The 20,541-nt window shown below is 47.9% G+C and overlaps 1 protein-coding gene across 1 annotated transcript in view; it reads right to left on the bottom strand.

The window, feature by feature from the left end:
• Positions 1-425: 425 nt before the first annotated feature.
• The window catches only part of LOC144479684 (sphingosine 1-phosphate receptor 3-like), a 408,647-nt gene continuing 388,531 nt past the window's right edge, over positions 426-20,541 (bottom strand). The window contains exon 3 of the transcript XR_013495557.1: positions 426-453. The gene's annotated coding sequence lies outside the window, so the exon portion shown is untranslated. The remainder of the gene's footprint in view (positions 454-20,541) is intronic.

Raw genomic sequence — 20,541 nt, 5'->3', positions numbered from 1 at the left:
TCGCAGTGACACACCCAATTTGTTATTGGTGCTCAAGGAACAAGTCAATAAAAAGTCTTGTAATGAAGATGAATCCTTCAATCAAAGCAAAACACCGCAAATGCTGGAAATGCTGGAAATCTGAGAAAGTGCTGGAGATTCTCAGCAGGTCCCGGCAGCATCTGTGGTGAGAGAAATAGTGTTCCGAGTTGAATGACTCTTCTTCGAAATGGACCCGAAGAACACACAGTCGACTTGAAATGTTAACTCTGTTTCTCACTCCACAGACGCCGGACCTGCTGAGATCATGAAACCATTGTCGGTTGTCAGAAAAAACCCATCTGGCTCACTAATATCCCTTTAGGGAAGGAAATCTGCCATCCTTACCTGGTCTGGTCTACATGTGACTCCAGGGAAACAACGAGGTTGTTGGCTCGCAACTGCCCTCGGGCAACTAGGGATGGACAATAAATGCTGGCCAGCCAGCAAAGCCCATGTCGGCACGGTGGCACGGTGGTTTAGCACCGCTGCCTCTCACCGCCAGGCACCCGGGTTCGATTCCCGGCTTGGGTCACTCTCTGTCCGGAATCTGTATGTTCTCCCCGTGTCTGTGTGGGTTCCCTCCGGGTGCTCCGGTTTCCTCCCACATTCTGAAAGACATACTGGTTAGGTGCATCGGCCATGCTAAATTCACCCTCAGTGTACCCGAACAGGCACCGGAGTGTGGGAGGTAACTGGAGCACCCGGAGGAAACCCACACAGACACAGGGAGAATGTGCAGACTCCATATGGACAGTGACCCAAGCCAGAAGCATACCCGAACAGGCGCCGGAGTGTGGCGACTCGGGGATTTTCACAGTAACTTCATTGCTGTGTTAATGTGAGCCTACTTGTGATACTAATAAGTAAACTTTAAACTTAAACCTGTGGAAATCACATTCATCCTTTCTTACCTTTTTTGTCTGACTACCACCATGCACCATCTTTCCTTTTATCATTTCATCTCTCCTGCCTTCAACCCTATCAGAGACTCTCCCTTTTGTTCTACTCCAGCCTCACCAGCCTTTACTTGCATCTGGATTTGCTTCTTGATCTGTTACGTCCCTCACACCTTCTGCATCTAAAGAAAGGTCATCGATCTTTCTTAACTGAGTTTTCCTCTCTCCATAGATGTTGCTGGATCCACTCAGGTTTGCCAGCATTTTCTGGTTTTTGTAATCTCACTTTATAACTGGTTTGGTGTGTGCTGTGATGGGGCATCTCCTCTCCTCAGCAGTCCCTCGGGATCGAGGCTGATTTGCTCCCAGTCCAGTGCGATGGGTTCCCAGTTGGTCGATACGTGCAATGCATGACCTGCGGACTTTGTCACCTGTGGGCCAAGTGCTGCTTAGAGGGTTGGGTGTGAACGGGGTCACGATCCTTCCCCCAATCTGACCGAATTCTATTTATTGTCTTTCCTTCCTTTTAACTTCTGTGATTTCGGTGGAAAGCACTCTTGACATATTAATAGATATTATTGGTGCAGAAAGCTCTGTATTGACAGGATTCATAGAAACATAGAAACCAGAAGCAGGAGTTGGGCTTTCGGCCCTTCGAGCCTGCTCCACCATTTATCCTGATCATGCTGATCATCGAATTCAATATCCTGATCGCATCTTCCCCCGCATATCCCTTGATCCCTTTAGCCCCAAGAGCTATATCTAATTTCTTCTTCAAATCAGAAAACATTTTGGCCTCAATTACATTTGGTGGTAGTGAATTCCACACATTCACCACTCTCTGGGTGAAGAAATTTCTCCTCACCTCAGTTCTAAAAGGTTTGCCCCTTATCCTCAAACTATGACCCCTAATTCTGGACTCCCCCACCATCGGGAACATTCTTTCTGAATCTACCCTGTGTAACCCTGTTAGAATTTTATAAGTTGCTATGAGATTCCCTCTCACTCTTCTAAGCTCCAGTGAATATAATCCTAACCAATCCATCACGCAAACCAACCTCCCATCCATTGACTCTGTCTACACTTCCCACTGCCTCGGAAAAGCAGCCAGCATAATTAAGGACCCCACGCACCCGGACATTCTCTCTTCCACCTTCTTCTGTCGGGAAAAAAATACAAAAGTCTGAGGTCACGTCCCAACCGACTCAAGAATAGCTTCTTCCCTGCTGCTGTCAGACTTTTGAATGGACTTACCTTGCATTAAGTTGATCCTTCTCTACACCCTAGCTATGACTGTAGCACTACATTCTGCACTCTCTCATTTCATCCTCTGTGAACGGTATGCTTTGTCTGTCTAGCGCGCAAGAAACAATGCTTTGCACTGTATGTTAATACATGTGACAATAATAAATCAATTCAAAAATCAAATCTTAGGCTCTCCTCATATGACAGACCTGCCTTCCCTGGAATCAGCCTGGTAAACCTTCGCTGCACTCCCTGTATAGCAAGGACTCAAGGTGAAAAGTTGTTCTCTACATCTCTTGTCGTGACATGATGGGTGAAACTTTGCAGTCTGTGCAGAGTTCTGGCTGAGGCAGGAAAACCAGCGTGCGGCTGGTTAAAATGAATTGAAAGGGCGGGAACCTCGAGGTGTGGGGAAAATCAGAGAACGCGACGTTGCTGCCGGGATTCTCATTTTGGTGGTCTTGCGAGATTTTCCACCGGCGTCACAATTTTCGCAAATACCGGCAGAAAATTCCAGCCAATTTACCCATGCTGACATTTACTTTTCCAGGAAATTCAAGTATCTGAAATGCACCCATGAAGAGTCAAACAGACTTGAGACATTAACCCTTGTTTCTCTCCCTGCAGATGCTAGCAGACCTGCTGAGTTTTTCGAGTTTTCTCATTTCAGTTTGCAGAATCCGCAGGATTTTGCTTATTTTAGGGACCTGTTGTAGGTTTGGTGCTCTTCCAAACCAACCACTGAACAATTGGTGTTACTTTGTTGCCTGACATAGCATACACCATCTCCCCGAGATTGAACCATTTACCTAAAACCTAAGGAACTGAGCATGGAGTCATAGAATCATGTACATTGCAGCAGGAGGCTATTTGGCCCATCGAGTCTGCGCCGACTCTGAAAGAGCATCCCACCCAGGCCCCATCCCTGTAACCCCACACTTTTACCATGGCTAATCCCCCTAACCTACTTATCTTGGGATACTAAGGGGTAATTTAGCATGGCCGATCCATCTAACCTGCACATCTTTGGACTGTGGGAGGAAAGGTAAAAAGACCTAAAGCTTAGGGACCCGACAGCCCACTCCCTTTTGCCCCTTCCCCCCACCAGGTATTCCTCGCTTCCTTCCATGTCTGCACATTTTGAAGTGTAGCTCCTTCACAGATGAGAGAAACAGCTGCACTTTATAGATAATATAACTTCTTTATTTTAGCCCTGTTCCCTCACAGTAATAAAACCAGTCAAAATGCATCGGTCGGGTCTTACTGGCAGCCGAGGGAGCAATATTCTTCTTAAGATTCTGATATTCATATAGAGCGGGTCTAATTGGCTGATGACAATGCTGAGTATGCAATACAGTCTTCCCAATATTGTCCAGAAAATCTGAATAATGGAGACAATTAATAATCCTATGATATTAATGCATTCAGAGTTATGGCTTTAGTAGGATGTTTTTTTTACTTCACTGACACCTCACGTGTTGCAGTGAGTGCTGGGGTCATTCAACCCAGTTATTTTTCCCAGGTCGACCTCGTTAGATTGTACTGAAAAAAAATGAAATGTTCACAAAGTGCCTTCTGGAAAGTTCCAGCCACCACAGAAGACCCATCACAGGCTACAACGTAATGTCACCGTGGACCCATAAAGAAATGTAATGAGCAGCAATTCAGGAAAAGACTTTAGTTCAGAGTCTCTCAGGTCGCAGTCATCAGACCTCTGATACAGTGTTCCCAATTTTGTTTACTGGTCTTTAGGTTAACCCTTTCGAGCACCCCTCACACACAAAAAAAAACCCTTCCAATGAAAGCAGGCAGCTCCTTTCACCGGGCTCTGAATAATGGTTGGTGCATTTTTCAGGATGCAACTGCTCTCTCGAATTCCGCTCCGGGTTTGTGATGGTTAGCTTGTCCTAGACGGCAACAACCGAGCTGTGGTAATTATCCTCGCTGCTATTTCAAAGAGCCATGATGTGGAGATGCCGGCATTGGACTGGGGTAAGCACAGTAAGGAGTCTCACAACACCAGGTTAAAGTCCAACAGGTTTATTTGGTAGCACAAGCTTTCGGAGCATTGCTCCTCCTTCCTGAGGAAATGAAGAAAGACAATAAAGAAATGAAAGGTAGAGAACAGTTGACAATTAAATAAAATAGAATGAAAACAAAGGGGGCCGACCCATCTGTGGGATCTTGCTGTGCACAAATCGACTGCCCTGTTTCCCAATTCACAACCATGATAAATTGCCCCTTAGTGTCAGGGGGATTAGGAGGGTAAATATATGTGGTGTTAAGGGGATGGCGCCCGGTGGGATTATTGTCGATGCAGGCTCAATGGACCAAATGGCCTCCCTCTGCACTGTAGATTCTATGATTGCACTCCAAAGTGCGTCATTGATTGGACAGTGGCACAGTGGTTGGCACTGCTGCCTCACAGCGCCAGGGACCCACGTTCAATTCCCGGTTTGGGTCACTGTCTGTGTGGAGTCTGCACGTTCTCCCCGTGTCTGCGTGGGTTTCCTCTGGGTGCTCCGGTTTCCTCCCACAGTCCGAAAGACGTTAGGTGCATTGGCCATGCTAAATTCTCCCCCAGTGCACCTGAATAGGCATGGCGACTAGGGAATTTTCACAGTAACTTCATCGCAGTGTTAATGTCAGCCTAGTTGCGGCGCTAATAAATAAACTTAAACTTAAAGTGCTCTGGGATGTTCTAAGCTCATGAAAGATGCTATATAAATGCAAATCTTTCCTTTTTTTGTGTGACTGAGTGCAAAAGGTTGACAAAGTCCAATTTCTGATCATCGTCCAGTGACTCCGACAGGAAAATGGATGTCAGGCAGAAGATAGGGTTGAGCCAGACCATGAAGACAGTTAGGGCTGAATGGACTGCAGCCACTCACTGATGAAGCTTGCACCGAAGGAATGGACATTAGGAAAACAGAGTCGTGGAACTTTATCGCAGCAAAGGACAGAAGTTTCTACATTTTTTAATAATTATTTTTGCCGGATGTGGGCATCACGGCTGGGCCAGCATTTATTGCCCATCTCTGGTTGCCCGAGGGCATTTGAGAGTCAACCACATTGCTGTGGCTCTGGAGTCACGTGTAGGCCAGACCGGGTAAGGATGGCAGATTTCCTTCCCTAAAAGACACTAGTGAACCGGATGAGTTTTTATGACAATCAACAATGGTTTCATGGTCATCATAAGACATTTAATTCCAGCTTTTCACTGAATTCAAATTTCGCCATCTTCCATGGCGGGATTCGAACCGGGGTACCCAGAGCATTACCTTGAGTCTCTAGATTCTAGTCAAGTGACAAAACCACTGTGCCATTGTCTCCCCTAAACATAATCCTATTTTGTTTTTTTCTTGACAGCATCAATGTAGGTGCATGACCAAAATCACAGTAGCCACATTTACCCCTGACAACCAACCTGCTTCAAATGACCATTAGTCTCTGGTAGGTGGGCACCCAGCACAGTTTAAAGCTACTAAAACGGAAAATGCTGGAAAATCTCAGCAGATCTGACAGCATCTGTAGACAGAGAGTAGAGCCAACGTTTCGAGTCTGGATGACCCTTCATCAGCTGACATAGTCGCTCTGACAAGGGGTCATCCATACTCGAAACGTTGGTTCTATACTCTCTCCCCAGATGCTGTCAGACCTGCTGCGATTTTCCAGTATTTTTTGTTTTTGTTTCAGATTCCAGCATCCACAGGATTTTGCGTTTATCTTACAGTTTAAAGTTAGTTTAGTTAATGTAGGCTTACATTAACACTGCAATGAAGTTACTGTGAAAATCCCCTCATCGCCACACCCCGGCGCCTGTTCAGGTACACTGAGGGAGAATTTAGCCTGGCCAATGCACCAAATCAGCACGTCTTTTCAGACTCTGGGAGGAAACCGGAACCCTCGAAGGAAACCCATGCAGGCACAGGGAGAACGTGCAGACTCTGCACAGACAGTGATCCAAAGCCGGGAATCAAACCCGGGTCCCTGGCGATGTGAGGCAGCAGTGCTAACCACTGTGCCACCGTGCTGCCCTGGAGAGGCACTTTCGGAAGGGAAATTAATTCCCATCTTTCTGGGAAATTCCAAAACATACGGATTTCTAAAATGACCCAGTTCTAAAAAGAACAAGCTGCCAGAGGTAGTAGTAGAGGTGGGTACAGTTTTCTCTTTTAAAAGGCGTTTAGACAGTTACATGGTAAGATGGGTATCGAGGGATATGGGCCAAATGCGGGCAATTGGGACTAGCTTAGGGCTTTAAAAAAAAGGGGTGGTATGGACAAGTTGGGCCGAAGGGCCTGTTTCCATCCTGGAAACCTCTATGGCCCGAGTTACTGGCTGTCTGATCGAAAACAAATCCATGGCATTTGGTAAAAAAGCAAATATCACATGGGCTGCATATTTGATCATTTAAAGTGAGGTGCTGGTTGAGTACTAATGTGCCAGAAAGAAATGACTAAATTAACAGGATCTGTGTACTTGGAGCTTTCCAGGGAATGTCTGTCAGATCACTTTGTTTGCTTACATGAAGGGATCGTGTCCTTCTGTGTTTGATCACTACTCAAATATTTGAAACTTCATTACGCTCCCAGCTACAATGTTTTCCTATCGCGATTATATAGCCGTTACTGCAGCTAGTTCAAGCTCCCCCATTGCAACATTTCTGAGGCTGGATGTGAAGAGACTGGCAAAGAATATTGGGAGTCATCATTTTTCTTTAACAGGGAGGGAGGACGTAACCCGGTGAAACACCAGGAACCAAATCAAAATGGCCACTGTGGACATGTCTGTCACAAGAATGAAAGATAGATTGGCACGTGCAGAGATCCAAAAGTAAAATATTGTGGATGCTGGAAATCGGAAATATAAGCAGAAAAGGCTGGAAATACCTTGCGGGCCAGGCAGCATCTGAGGAGAGAGAAATTGGTTGGAATTTGTACCGGCCCTGCCCACCAGGGGAGTTGGAGCGGGCGAGGGGGTGGACCATGGAAAGGTCCGTTGACCTCAGGTGGGATTTTATGGTTTCTGGACGAGCGAGGTAATGACATCCCGCCCATAGGACAGAATTTTACTGGCACGTCCGCCCGAGGTTCGTACGATCCCGCCCAAGGCCAACGGAGAATGCCGCTCTCCGAGCCTCGCCCGCCCCCGGAATCGGGGCGGAAGTGCCAGTACAATTCTGGCCATGGAGTCAATTGGGGCGGGAATTCTCCAGCTGTTTATGCCGGTGGGATTCTCTGGTCCCGCTGGCAGCACACCCCCACCCGTGGATTTCGTGGCAGGGTGTGGGGGGGGGGGCGGGTGGGGGCGGTGGGGGGGGATGATATCAATGGGAAATCCCACTGACAGCGGCAGGGCTGGAGAATCCCGCCACCAACGAACGGCACGCTGCCTCCCGCCACTGAGAAACGCACGGCTGGGAAGCTGGAGAATCCTTCAGGTCGATGTCATCAGAACATCATTTGTATCAAACTATTCAGCCGTGACAGTGATATCATCCAAATACAGTGCAACATAATAGAAACTAGAAGCAGGAGGAGGCCATTCAGCCCATTGAGCCTACTCCGCCATTCATTTTGATCACGGCTGATCCTCAAATTCAATATCCTGATCCCACCTCCCCCCACCCCCCCCCAACACCCCCCCCCCCCCCAACACCCCCCCCCCCCAACACCCCCCCCCCCCCCCCAACACCCCTTGACCCCTTCAGCCCCAAGAGTTAGATCTAATTTCTTCTTTGGCATTCTGCTCTCTCTCTCTCTTACAGGACAGGGTGGCACACAATAAAAATGTACAGAGCAAAACCGTCAAGAGACAAGGACATATACATCCTCTGAGCCCGATGGAGGAGGGTGTTCATCTTGGGGTCGATTGTAGTGGGGTTTATTACATCCAGTGTCACTGGGAACATTGAGGACAATGGTGTCTTTTTGCCTTATGACCCTGCCCTTCTGTTGACCTCACCCCCCCCCACCCCCCAGACCCCCCACACCGCGCGCCCCCCCCCCCCCCCCCCCCCCCCGACCTAAGCCCGTCCCTTCCTTCTTACTGTGCAGGAAGCTGCCAGAGGCACAAGGCACCCCTCCAAAGTGGCGCTATGCAATTGAATTTTGTCCCCTACATATTTGTGTCGTATCTATTAACGATTGAAAGTTCCATCAGGCAGGGGATAAAGGGACAATTAAGAGGGTTGGCTGTGATTGTACTTGGATCAGGTTCTAACTTCTATTACAACAAATCAAAAAGGACTCAAACATTTATTTCAACCATATTGGCAATTCGATCAAGATTGACAGGAGATAGTCGTTGTAATTGCTTCCCTTAATGGCTATTAGAGAGAATATCCAACTAACTAGTCTGTAAACTTGAATCTCAGGACTATTGTTAACTGTCAGCTTAGCTCAGTTCACGAATATCCCTGTCTCTGGACACCATTTTCACGGAGCCAGGAAGGCTCTGTAGACTGATTAAAAAATTGCAGGCGGGACCCAGATCCTGCCCGGACTTCTGACAAATCCCATTTCTACGAGTCGGAGAAAGAGGGCAGGGCAAGATTGCACGGTGGCACAGTGGTTGGCACTGCTGCCTCACAGCGCCAGGCTCCCGGGTCCAATTCCTGGCTTGGGTCACTGTCTGTGTGGAGTTTGCACGTTCTCCCTGTGTCTGCGTGGGTTTCCTCCGGGTGCACCAGTTTCCTCCCACAAATAAAGGCTTTTATTACTGACAAGAATGGAGCACACTATATACAATACAATCCCAGACTAAAGGGTCACCAGGCAGTGCAGTGACCTTTATACTCCTCCAGGTATGCGGAGCCAACTGGAGTGTACCACAGAACAATACCAACAGGTAGAACAGCCCAACCCTAACCCCAACAGTGACAACAGTAACATATCTACAAGTACCCATAGTGCTGACCATCTATGGTTCAGTACCCACAGTGGTACCCCTCCTTTAAAACAAAGGCCGGCGGGGCAAAAAAAACAGAACAACTGTTCATATATTCACAAGTTCAGTTGTATTGGAGGACTGCACCATCTCTGCGACCTCCTCAACACTGGCGGTAACGCCGGTTCTGGTGACCGTGGTGACCTTCTCTCCAAGGCGGTGTCCAGTGACTCCTCCAGTTCCTCACGGACGGGTGGACCACGAGGTGGCGACAATCTGCTGGACTCGAGCACGCCTCGAGGTGGCGACAATCTCCCGGACTCCGGCAAGCTGTACACGGGAGTAAGAGGATTAAGTGGTGGTCCCGATACTGCCCGCACCGTGTCAGGAGGGGAGATAAAGGTCAAGGGGTGTGGGAGCGACTGGGGTTTCCAAGTCCCCTGCAGGCGCCAGATCTCTAATAGAGACCGTGTCCTCTCGCCGGTCAGGATATGCCACATAGGCATATTGAGGGTTGGCGTGGAGGAGATGGACCTGTTCAACCAAAGGGTCGGACTTGCGGGTCCTAACATGCCGCCGCAGGAGGACAGGTCCTGAGTACATCAACCAAGACGGCAATGAGGTCCCAGAGGAAGACTTCCTAGGGAAGGAAAACATCCTCTCATGTGGAGTAGCGTTGGTTGCCGTACACAGGAGGGACCGGATGGAATGGAGCGCATCAGAGAGTACCTCTTGCCAACGGGAGACTGGAAGACCTTTAGACCTCAACGCCAGTAAGACAGCCTTCCAGACTGCAGCATTTTCTCGTTCAACCTGTCCGTTACCCCTGGGGTTGTAACTCGTAGTTCTACTTGAGGCAATCCCTTTTGAGAGCAGGTATTGCCTCAAGTCGTCGCTCATGAATGACGAGCCCCTATCACTGTGGATATAGCTGGGGTAACCGAACAGGGTGAAAAGATCCTGTAATGCTTTGATAACCGTGGCAGCGGTCATGTCTGAACAGGGAATGGCAAAAGGGAATCGTGAGTACTCGTCAATCACGTTGAGGAAGTACACGTTCCGATCTGTCGAAGGGAGGGGGCCCTTGAAGTCCATACTCAGTCTTTCAAAAGGGCGAGTGGCCTTAATGAGGTGTGCCCTGTCAGGTCGGTAGAAGTGCGGTTTGCATTCAGCACATACCCGGCAGCTTCGGGTTATGGACCTGACATCATCCACTGAGTAGGGTAGATTCCGGGCCTTTACGAAATGGAAGAGCCGAGTGATCCCCGGATGGCAGAGATCATTGTGGAGGGCCTGTAATCGATCCTCCTGCACACTTGCACATGTTCCACGCGACAGGGCATCTGAGGGCTCATTGAGCTTCCCCGGACGGTACATGATATCATAGTTGTAGGTGGAGAGTTCGATTCTCCACCTCAAGATTTTATCATTTTTGATCTTACCCCGTGACGTGTTGTTGAACATGAACGCCACAGACCGCTGGTCCGTGAGCAGGGTGAATCGTTTTCCCGCCAAGTAATGGCACCAATGCCGGACGGCCTCAACAATGGCCTGAGCCTCTTTTTCCACCGCGGAGTTGCGAATTTCAGGGCCTTGGAGGGTGTGAGAGAAAAAGGCGAAGGGCTTGCCCACTTGGTTAAGTGTGGCGGCCAGGGCGAAATCAGATGCATCACTCTCCACCTGAAAGGGGATGGACTCATCAACAGCATGCATCGTGGCTTTCGCGATGTCGGCTTTTATCCCTTCAAAGCTAAGCGAGCCTCTGCTGCTAGGGGAAAAGAGGTAGACTTGATGAGCGGACGGGCTTTGTTCGCATAATTGGGAACCCACATAGTATGAAAAGAAACCTAAGTATCTTCTCAGTGCTTTGATACTAGTGGGCAGGGGAAGTTCAAGGAGGGGACGCATACGATCTGGATCAGGGCCAAGGACCCCGTTTTCCACCACGTATCCAAGAATTGCTAGGCGGCGCTTGCTAAATACACACTTCTCCCTGTTGTAGGTCAGATTCAGGCGAGACGCAGTGCGTAAAAATCTAAGGAGGTTGGCATCGTGGTCCTGCTGGTCATGGCCGCAGATAGTGACGTTATCCAGGTACGGGAAGGTAGCCCGCAGCCCGTTCTGGTCCACCATTCGGTCCAGTGCACGCTGGAAGACCGAGACCCCATTCGTGACGCCAAAGAGAACCCTTAAAAAGTGGTAAAGGCGACCATCCGCCTCAAAGGCCGTATAGTTTCTGTCCTTTGGGTGAATGGGGAGCTGGTGGTAAGCTGACTTCAAGTCAATGGTGGAGAACACCCGGTACTGCGCAATCTGGTTGACCATGTCAGATATGCGCGGGAGAGGATACGCATCCAGCTGCGTGTATCTATTAATGGTCTGACTATAGTCTATGACCATCCGGGGTTTGTCTCCAGTTTTAACCACCACGACTTGCGCTCTCCATGGACTAGTGCTAGGTTGAATGATCCCTTCCCTGAGGAGCCGCTGAACTTCAGATCGAATAAAGATCTGATCCTCAGCGCTGTAACGCCTGCTCTTGGTTGCGATGGGCTTGCAGCCTGGCACGAGATTCTCGAATAAGGATGGTGGGGTGATTCTGAGTGTCGAGAGGCTACACGTGGAGCGCGCTGGGCAATTTGGAGGCTGCTGTGCTCCCACTGAAAGTGGAGGGAGTGGCCCATCGTACTGCAGGGTTACACTCCTCAGGTGGACCATAAAGTCTAGTCCCAGGAGTATCGGAGCGCAAAGGTGCGGTAACACGAGGAGCCTGAAGTTCTCATAAACTGTGCCCCGCACCGTTAGATTGACCATGCAGCTCCCTAGCACGGTAACAGACCGGGACCTCGACGCCATCGAAATTGTCTGTCTGGCAGTCCGTACTCGGAGACCGCACCGTTTCATGGTGTCAGGGTGAATGAAACTCTCCGTGCTCCCGCTGTCAAACAAACAATGAATTAGGCGTCCATTTACCTCTATGCCCATCATGGACTTGTCGAGTCTGTGAGGCTTGGCCTGGTCCAGGATGATTGACGCCACCATTGGGTCTTGAGTGCAACTGCAGGCAGCTGAGATGGTTGATGATGATGACCCCTGCTGGTCGTCTGCGGTAGGTGCCGACCAAAATGGCTGCGCCCATGGATCGCACGTGGTCGGTGGCGCTAAAAGTGGCGGCCCCTGCAGGTCGCACGTGTCTTGCGTCTTCGTCGTCAGGAATGGCAGTGCTCTGGAATCGCACATGGTGGAAGACCTCGAAGAAGCTGGAGACAAGGAGACAGGCTCTGGAGAATCACACGCCGCGCTGCTATGCTTGGAGGGTCCTGCAGACTTTGGCATAATGCCCTTTCTTCCCACACGCGGAGCAAAATACCGTTCTAGCTGGACATCGCTGCCGAGGGTGTTTCGCCAATCCACAGAAATAGCACCGCGGGCCTCCTGGAGCTGCCGCCGTCGTCAGGTCCGAGGTTGGAAACACAATCGCGCAGTTTTTCGGAGCCGCTGGGTAAAGTTGAGTCGGTGGCTGTACTTGCCACGATGTTCCCACGTGGTCGGTGGGGTAAGTTTCTAGACTTCTGGAGGCTGTTTCCATTGTGTCAGCCAATTCCACCGTCTTAGCAAGGTCTAGGTTACCTTGCTCTAGCAGCCGCAGGCGAATATAGGATGAGCCGATTCCCGCCACAAACGCATCTCGGATCAAGTCGTTCGTATACTGGGCTGCCGACACTGGCTTGCAGTTGCAGGCTCTGGCTAGCTGCTGAAGTTCGTGCAGGTACTGTCCTGTCGTTTCGCCGGGCTGCCGCCGTCGAGTGGCTAGAAGGTGTCGAGCATGGATCTCGTTTGGCGGTTTGTTGTACAGTTTCTTAAGTAGTTCGATGGCCCCTTTGTAGTCTTGGGCATCGCGGATTGATGAGTATACGGTGTCGCTTACCCTTGCGTGGAGGACCCGCAATCTATCGGCGTCGTTTTGAATGGCTGTTGAGGCATCGATGTAGTCTTGAAAACACTTTAACCAATGGTCGAAAGTGTTCGACGCTCCCGCCGCACGTGGGTCGAGTGTAAGCCAATCGGGTTTCAACATTTGCTCCATGGTTTTTTTTTACCAAAATTTTGTTAGTAATAAAATTGATGCGCGATTAAATCACTCGGGAGGCTGGATCGTACCCGGGAAATAAAGGCTTTTATTAGTAACAAGAATGGAGCATACTGCATAACAATACAATCCCAGACTAAAGGGTCACCAGGCAGTGCAGTGACCTTTATACTCCTCCAGGTAGGCGGAGCCAACTGGAGTGTACCACAGAACAATATCAACAGGTAGAACAGCCCAACCCTAACCCCAACAGTGACAACAGTAACATATCTACAAACACCCATAGTGCTGACCATCTATGGTTCAGTACTCAGAGTGGTAACCATCTATGGTTCACCACATTCAGTAACTGAGCAACATATTTAAGATCAGCCTTCGCAACCTGAAGAACAAGTTAGCAACAATGTTCCAGGATCCATTTTGTGAATAAGACAAACATTCAACTGGACTGGAGAGGCGATTGAATAACTCCAACAGGCCTGCCCCCAAAGGCTACGTAGAATAGCATCTCCAGTAAATATCTCGTCCAAGAGACTTGCCATTAAACCCAAATAGTTAATTTTTATCAAGTAAAAAAAGTCTTTTACCGGGTAAATGGCACCTGTATTAAAAGCAGAACATGCAGGAAATACTCAGCGAGATGCAGCCTGACCTGCTGAGTATCTCCGACGCTTTCTATTTTTATTTATGATTTCTGGAATCCACAGTATCTCACTTTTGTTCCTGCATTCCCATAGTTGCTTCATTACTGAATAATCAATTTGACCAAAGCCCTAAGGATGAATAACCAGGAATCTCGGCAAGTGAAGAGATATAAAAATGTAACAATCCTTCAAAGCAGCATAATGAGTTGATGCGTACTAGTCTGAAACTAGTAACTATCTGAAAGCAAGAACCAAAGTAATGCAAATTAGCTGAGCTATGACACCCAAGGGCATAACTCGGGGCCTAACTCATTTATAACATATAAAATATGTACTTACAGTCCAATCAAACTGTTGCTGATATTATAAACTTTAATGTCCACTTTTACTTCCCTATTTCTTCACATACGTTGTGAGGGATTGAGAACATTAATGCGTTTCCCTCCCTTTCATCGACACACGTAGTCCAGCCCATCACACAAACCAGCCTCCACCCATTGACTCCATCTATGCTTCCCGCTGCCTCGGAAAAGCAGCCAGCACAATCAAGGACCCCACGCACCCCGGACATATTCTCTTCCACCTTCTTCCTTCGGGAAAAAGATACAAAAGTTTGAGGACACGTACCAACTGACTCAAGAACAGCTTCTTCCCTGCTGCCATCAGACTTAAATGGACCTACCCCGCATTAAGTTGATTTTTCTTACACTCTAGTTTATGAGCTAGCTATGAGGGATGGCCCGGTGGCACAGTGATTAGCACTGCTGCCTCACAGCGTCAGGACCCGGGTTTGATTCCAGCCTTGGGTGACTATTTGTGTGGAGTCTGCACGTTCTCCCCGTGTCTGCGTGGGTTCCCTCCGGGTGCTCCGGTTTCCTCCCACAGTCTGAAAGACGTGCTGGTTAGGTGCATTGGCCGTGCTAAATTCTCCCTCAGTGTACCCGAACAGGCGCCGGAGTGTGGCATCTCGGGGATTTTCACAGTAACTTCATTGCAATGTTAATGTTAGCCTACTTGCAACAATAATAAATAAACTTTAAAAACATTCTAACAGTCGGTCCAAGGTCATAGGTTCAAACTATTAAATGAGAAATTCTTATCTGATGTCACGATGGGTAAGATGCTCTGTCGAAGAGTCGGTGCAGACTTGATGGGCCGAATGGTCTCCTGCTGCACTGTCAGGGTTCTCTCCCATTGGAGGACAGCATTGTTTCTTAAATGATTGCAGCAATTCCGCTTCCAATACTCTGGAGTCCATTCTGTGCATGGACCTCTCGTCGTGTGAAGGGGAATTTCCTGACATCAGTTAAGAGTTTGTCTTTTTCCATAGTTTGAACCTATGACCCGGAACCTACTGAATGAATTCTGAAGGAATGGTGCAGAATAACCCTTCCCTAGCTTGAACGATCTTGAACACCTTTCTAAAATCCCCTCTCAGCTGCCTCCCCTCCATAAAGCAAAACTCAATTTCAACATAATAATGACCAGGGTTGGCCATGAAGGCGGCCCATGTGATTGGGGCGAATAACTCCAGAAAGAAAGGATAACGGAAAATTCCAGAAACACTCCACAGGTCAGGTGACGTCAAGAATGAAATTAGGGATGTTGACCTGAAACATTAATTTTGTTTCTCTCTCCACGGATGACATCTGACCTAACGAGTGTTTCCAGCGCTTTCTATTTTTATTTCCGGTTTCCAGCACCTGCAGTATTTTGATTTTGTTTTGTGCTATAGAAAGACCCTCAGTGTTACCCACCATGCATCAACACGGACTGCTTCCAATAGGATCTGCCTCACTCACCTCCCCTTCCCTCTTGAGAGACAGCCTTGTGGTATTACAGACTACTGATCCAGAAACTCAGCTAATGTTCTGGGTACCCGGTATCGAATCCCCCCACGGCAGATGGTGAAAATTGAATTAATTTTTTTTTAAATCTGTCATTAAGAATCTACTGATGACTATGAAACTATTGTTGATTGTCGGAAAAAACCCATCTGGTTCACTAATATTCTTTAGGGAAGGAAATCTGCTGTCCTTACCTGACCTGGCCTACATGTGACTCCAGAGCCACAGCAACATGGTTTACTCTCAACTGCTGTCCGAGGGCAACTAGAGATGGGCAATAAATGTTAGTCAGCCAGCGACACTCATGCGCCGTGAATAAATGTTTTAAAAAGTACTTTGAGACACTGTAACAGATGCCACACAATTTGGATCAGAGCTCCATATTACTGCTGTTTTATTCATGGGATGAGGGGGAAAAGTAATCTACTTTTTGTTGAACTGCTGTGACATTTTTTTTTGTTGCCTCCTCTTCCCCCTTCTCTCCCGGCCCTCGAACCTCTTCCCCGGCCCCCTCCCCTCCCAAGTTGAAAGATAAAGGGGAAAGGTAGGGCAAATATATTTAACATTTTTTTAATATAAAAATGCATTTTTAGGACTTTGACAAAAGGTCATCTGGACTCGAAACGTCAGCTCTTTTCTCCCCTTACAGATGTTGCCAGACCTGCTGAGATTTTCCAACGTTTTCTCTTTTGGTTTCCGATTCCAGCATCCGCAGTAATTTGCTTTAATACTTTGAAGTCTATTAACTGTTTTAATGTGGGAAATGCAGCAGCCCGATTTGTGCACAGCAAGATCCCACAAACAGCCATTTGATTGTGACGGGATAATCTGATTTTCTTTTTTTCCTCATGTTTTCAAGTTCGCCGCTTCATAGAATGGGGATGCTGAGATTGAGGCATTAAATTGGTATTGAAGCAGAAATCGCAAAATAAATTAGGCAGAAAATATCTGATTCTGAATCTATTGGTGTATTGATTTCGCTATCGAAAAAGGTTTTTACATAACACTTCAGGCAATTGGACACATTTCTAAATTAGGGAGATAAGTAATTTTTACTGGCCAAGCAACCAGTTACTTCCAGCCTTGATGGTGAGCTGTTCCGTTATTACAGCCAGCGGTATTTTGTCAAACAACATTGGACTTGTTCAAATTTTGACATTGCTCTCTGTCTTTCCAGCCAATGGCATCCTGGGAAGTTTGGCTATCGTGGAATCCCTACAGTGCAGAAGGAGGCCATTCGGCCCATCAAGTCTGCACCAACCACAATCCCACCCAGGCCCTATTCCAATAACCCCAAATATTTATCCTGCTAATCCCCTGACACGAGGATCGATTTAGCACAGCCAATCAACCTGACCCGCACATCTTTGGACTGTGGGAGGAAACCGGAGCACCCGGAGGAAACGCACGCAGACTCGGGGAGAACACGCAAACTCCACACAGACAGTGACCCAAGGCCGGAATTGAACCCAGCGATGTACTATCTTAAAGGCGCTATATAAATGTTGAGATTGACTCTCCGGCCGGTGCTAAGTGAGATTCCATACCGGGGGTAGTTTCGCAATCCCGAGCAGTCTTCAGCCTAAGCTAACAAAAACAACTTGTATATAAAACAGTGTCTTCAACATAATAAAACCATCAAGTGAGCTTCACAGGGCTGTGACCAGACAGAATTGAACACTGAGCCGCAAGAAATATTATGAAGCTTGACATAAATGTAAGGTGGAATTGTTCCATTGCAGAGATTCAACATGGTGGCAGGAGGGTTTCATACCACATTTGTGATGTGGCTGGAAATCACGCCCCATTTCACGCTCGGAAGCTCATTAATAAGGCACCGGCGAGTGGCTCTCCAAAACACACGGTGGGGCGGAGCCTAAAAGGGCCCCCGATTGCGGCCCTGGGCTCCTCCCACACTGCCTCAGACCCCTCCCATGCAGATTCTATTCCAGTTCCTATTTTAAACTGTGTGATAACTTTGGGATTTCAGTTTATTTATTAACTATCACGAGTCGGCTTACATTAACACTGCAATGAAGTTACTGTGAAAATTCCCCGCGTCGCCACACTCGGCACCTGTTCGGGTACACTGAAGGGAGAATTTAGCATGGCCAATGCACCTAACCAGCACGTCTTTTGGACTGTGGGAGAAAACCAGTGCACTTGAAGGAAACCTACGCAGACATGGGGAGAACATGCAAACTCCGCACAGACAATGACCCAAGCCGGGAATCGAACCTGGGTCCCGGGCAGCAGTGCTAACCACTGTGCCATCGTGCTGCCCCAAGATAGCAGCGCTGCATTTCTATTTCAAGACCAGCTTCGACCCTCCCTCCTGTCACCCTGCGGGTAAGACTCGCATTCCAATCATTATTCATTATTCCGTAAATTGAGTTTGTGTCTTTATATGGCCTGTTTGCTGTTTGTTAGCAGATCTCCCACTCACCTGATGAAGGAGCAGCGCTCCGAAAGCTAGTGGCGTTTTCTACCAAATAAACCTGTTGGACTTTAACCTGGTGTTGTTAGACTCCTTACTGTGTTTACCCCAGTCCAACGCCGGCAGCTCCACATCATGTCCAGTTTAGCCCCAGTTTTAGAGCCAATCAGCACTAAATTAGCAATCGCATTCAGAGGGACAAGAGGTGAGCTGGTGCAGGAGATGGAAGATATCTGGTAGTGTAGTCATGTAATGGTTATGAGTCTGGACCACTACTCTCGAGGTCAGGAGTTCAGCTCCCATCATGACAATATGTGGGCTGGCACCAGAAACAAAATGATTGCAAAATGATAGAATGTCGCACAAACCCAGCTAGATCACCACTGTTCTTCAGCGAAGAAAAGCCACCATGCCTATCCAATTTGACCTACACGTAACTCCTGTCTCCTGGTTAGATGGTAGTCTCTTGAAGTCTTCAAGGTGAAAGCTCACTGCTGATTCCTCAGAGCAGCGAAGGAAGGGTGTCATCCATAGCCTAAGAACAAGATTGAAAGGCACGGTGATACAGTTCTGGGTCTAATTCTAAAGCACACCATTGGAACAGGAGCTGCCCTCATCATTGTGACCATGCTTGGGAGTGCTTGATGTTGACACTGAGAGCCTGGAAGTTGTTTATGTTCTTTGCTTCCATTTGCTACCCAAGAACATAGGAACACAAACAGAGGAGTTTAAGTTCATTTATTAGTATCACAAATGGGCTTACATTAACACTGCAATGAAGTTACTGTGAAAATCCCCGAGTTGCCACACTCCGGCGCCTGTTCGGGTACACTGAGGGGGAATTTAGCATGGCCAACACACCTAATCAGCACGTCTTTCAGACTGTGGGAGGAAACCGGAGCACCAGGAGGAAATCCGCGCAGACACAGGGAGAATGTGCAGACTCCGCACACCCAAGCTGGGAATTGAACCCGGGTCCCTGGTGCTGTGAGGCAGCAGTGCTAACCACTGTGCCATCGTGTCATCCCCAATTTAATTTAGGGAGCAATTTAACCCCATGAGACTTTTGTTTTACCATGCCATCTTGGTTGCTCTACATGTACCTCCATATACCTGCCTTTTCCCCATATCCCATAATATCTTTGGTTAATATTCTCTCAAGCTATCTAGATTAGAAATTGATGTCGAGTGGAATTTTACATCAGTGGGGTTATCCAGTCCCGCCAAAGTCAATGGACATTTAAATGGCTCACTGCATTTTAATGGTATGCTCACGCCTTGACAGGACTGTAAAATTCCACCCGTATTGTCAATTGCTGTTTGCTGAAGTTTGCTACCAACCTTTGCATAAAGAAGTGATTCTAATTTCATTCCTGCCTCAGGTTAGGACGATGCCACTTAGTCATTGGCTCTTCAACCAGTGAAAATAGTTTCTATCTATCCCCATCTTTGGACTGTGGGAGGAAACCTGTGGGGAGGTTGTGTGCGAGGAGCCCAGGGTCGCACTCAGGGACCTTTTTAGGCCCTGTCCCACTGTCCCATTTCGGAGAGCCACTCGCCAATGCATCATTAATATGGGTGGTTTAGGGGGGATGTGAGGAAAAGCGTTTTGAACCAGAGGGCGGTGACGATCTGGAATGTGCTGCCTGGGAGGGTGGTGGAGGCGGGATGCCTCACATCCTTTAAAAAGTATCTGGATGAGCACTTGGCACATCATAAGAATTCAAGACTATGGGCCAAGTGCTGGCAAGTGGGATTAGGTGGGCAAGTTAGGACCTTTCATGCATCAATGCAGACTCGATGGGCCGAAGGGCCTCTTCTACACTGTAATATCCTGTGCTTCTCCAATCTCTTGAAAACTTCAATCAAATCAGCCCTTATCCTTCTTAAATTCAAGGAAATAAATCCCTAATTTTCACAATCTCACCTCTGTTCTTGTGGGAATCAGAGATAAAAATCTGATATTAGTTTTTCTCATTGCTGCCAATGCCCTCGTAAATCTCCTCTGTGCCCTCTCGAGTGCAATCACATCCTGCTTTGTAATGCAGTGGCCAGAACTCTACCTAACCCCAGCTGCAGCCTAAATGGTGTTGGAGACAGGGCTGGGATAAGCTCCCTTGTTCTTACTTTCCGTGCCTCGGCTAATGAAGATTGCGGTTTGTAGGGGATTGCAGGAGAAGGAAGTAACTCAGAGAGAAAATGCGGAAGCTCATTAACTTTTGGTCTCAATTTAATTTTAATTTGACTTCAACATTCCTTTGCTTCTGCTAAAGTTTGCCTTTCTATGCAAAATAGAATCCGGAGTTGGCTTCATACGTTAAAAAGAGACTCTTTTAGAGACAGGTATGGGTCAATGAAAGAGTAGATTGTTGGACAATCAATGAATAATAATCACAAGTCCAGCTCCATGCACTGTGCTGTACTTAAAAAGCTAAGTGATTTTTTTCATTGTGCAGTGATGAATGTAATA

Source organism: Mustelus asterias, chromosome 26 (genome assembly GCF_964213995.1).
Source record: "Mustelus asterias chromosome 26, sMusAst1.hap1.1, whole genome shotgun sequence".
NCBI classification, from domain to species: Eukaryota; Metazoa; Chordata; class Chondrichthyes; order Carcharhiniformes; family Triakidae; genus Mustelus; species Mustelus asterias.
This window is presented reverse-complemented; position numbering and strand designations above follow the sequence as displayed.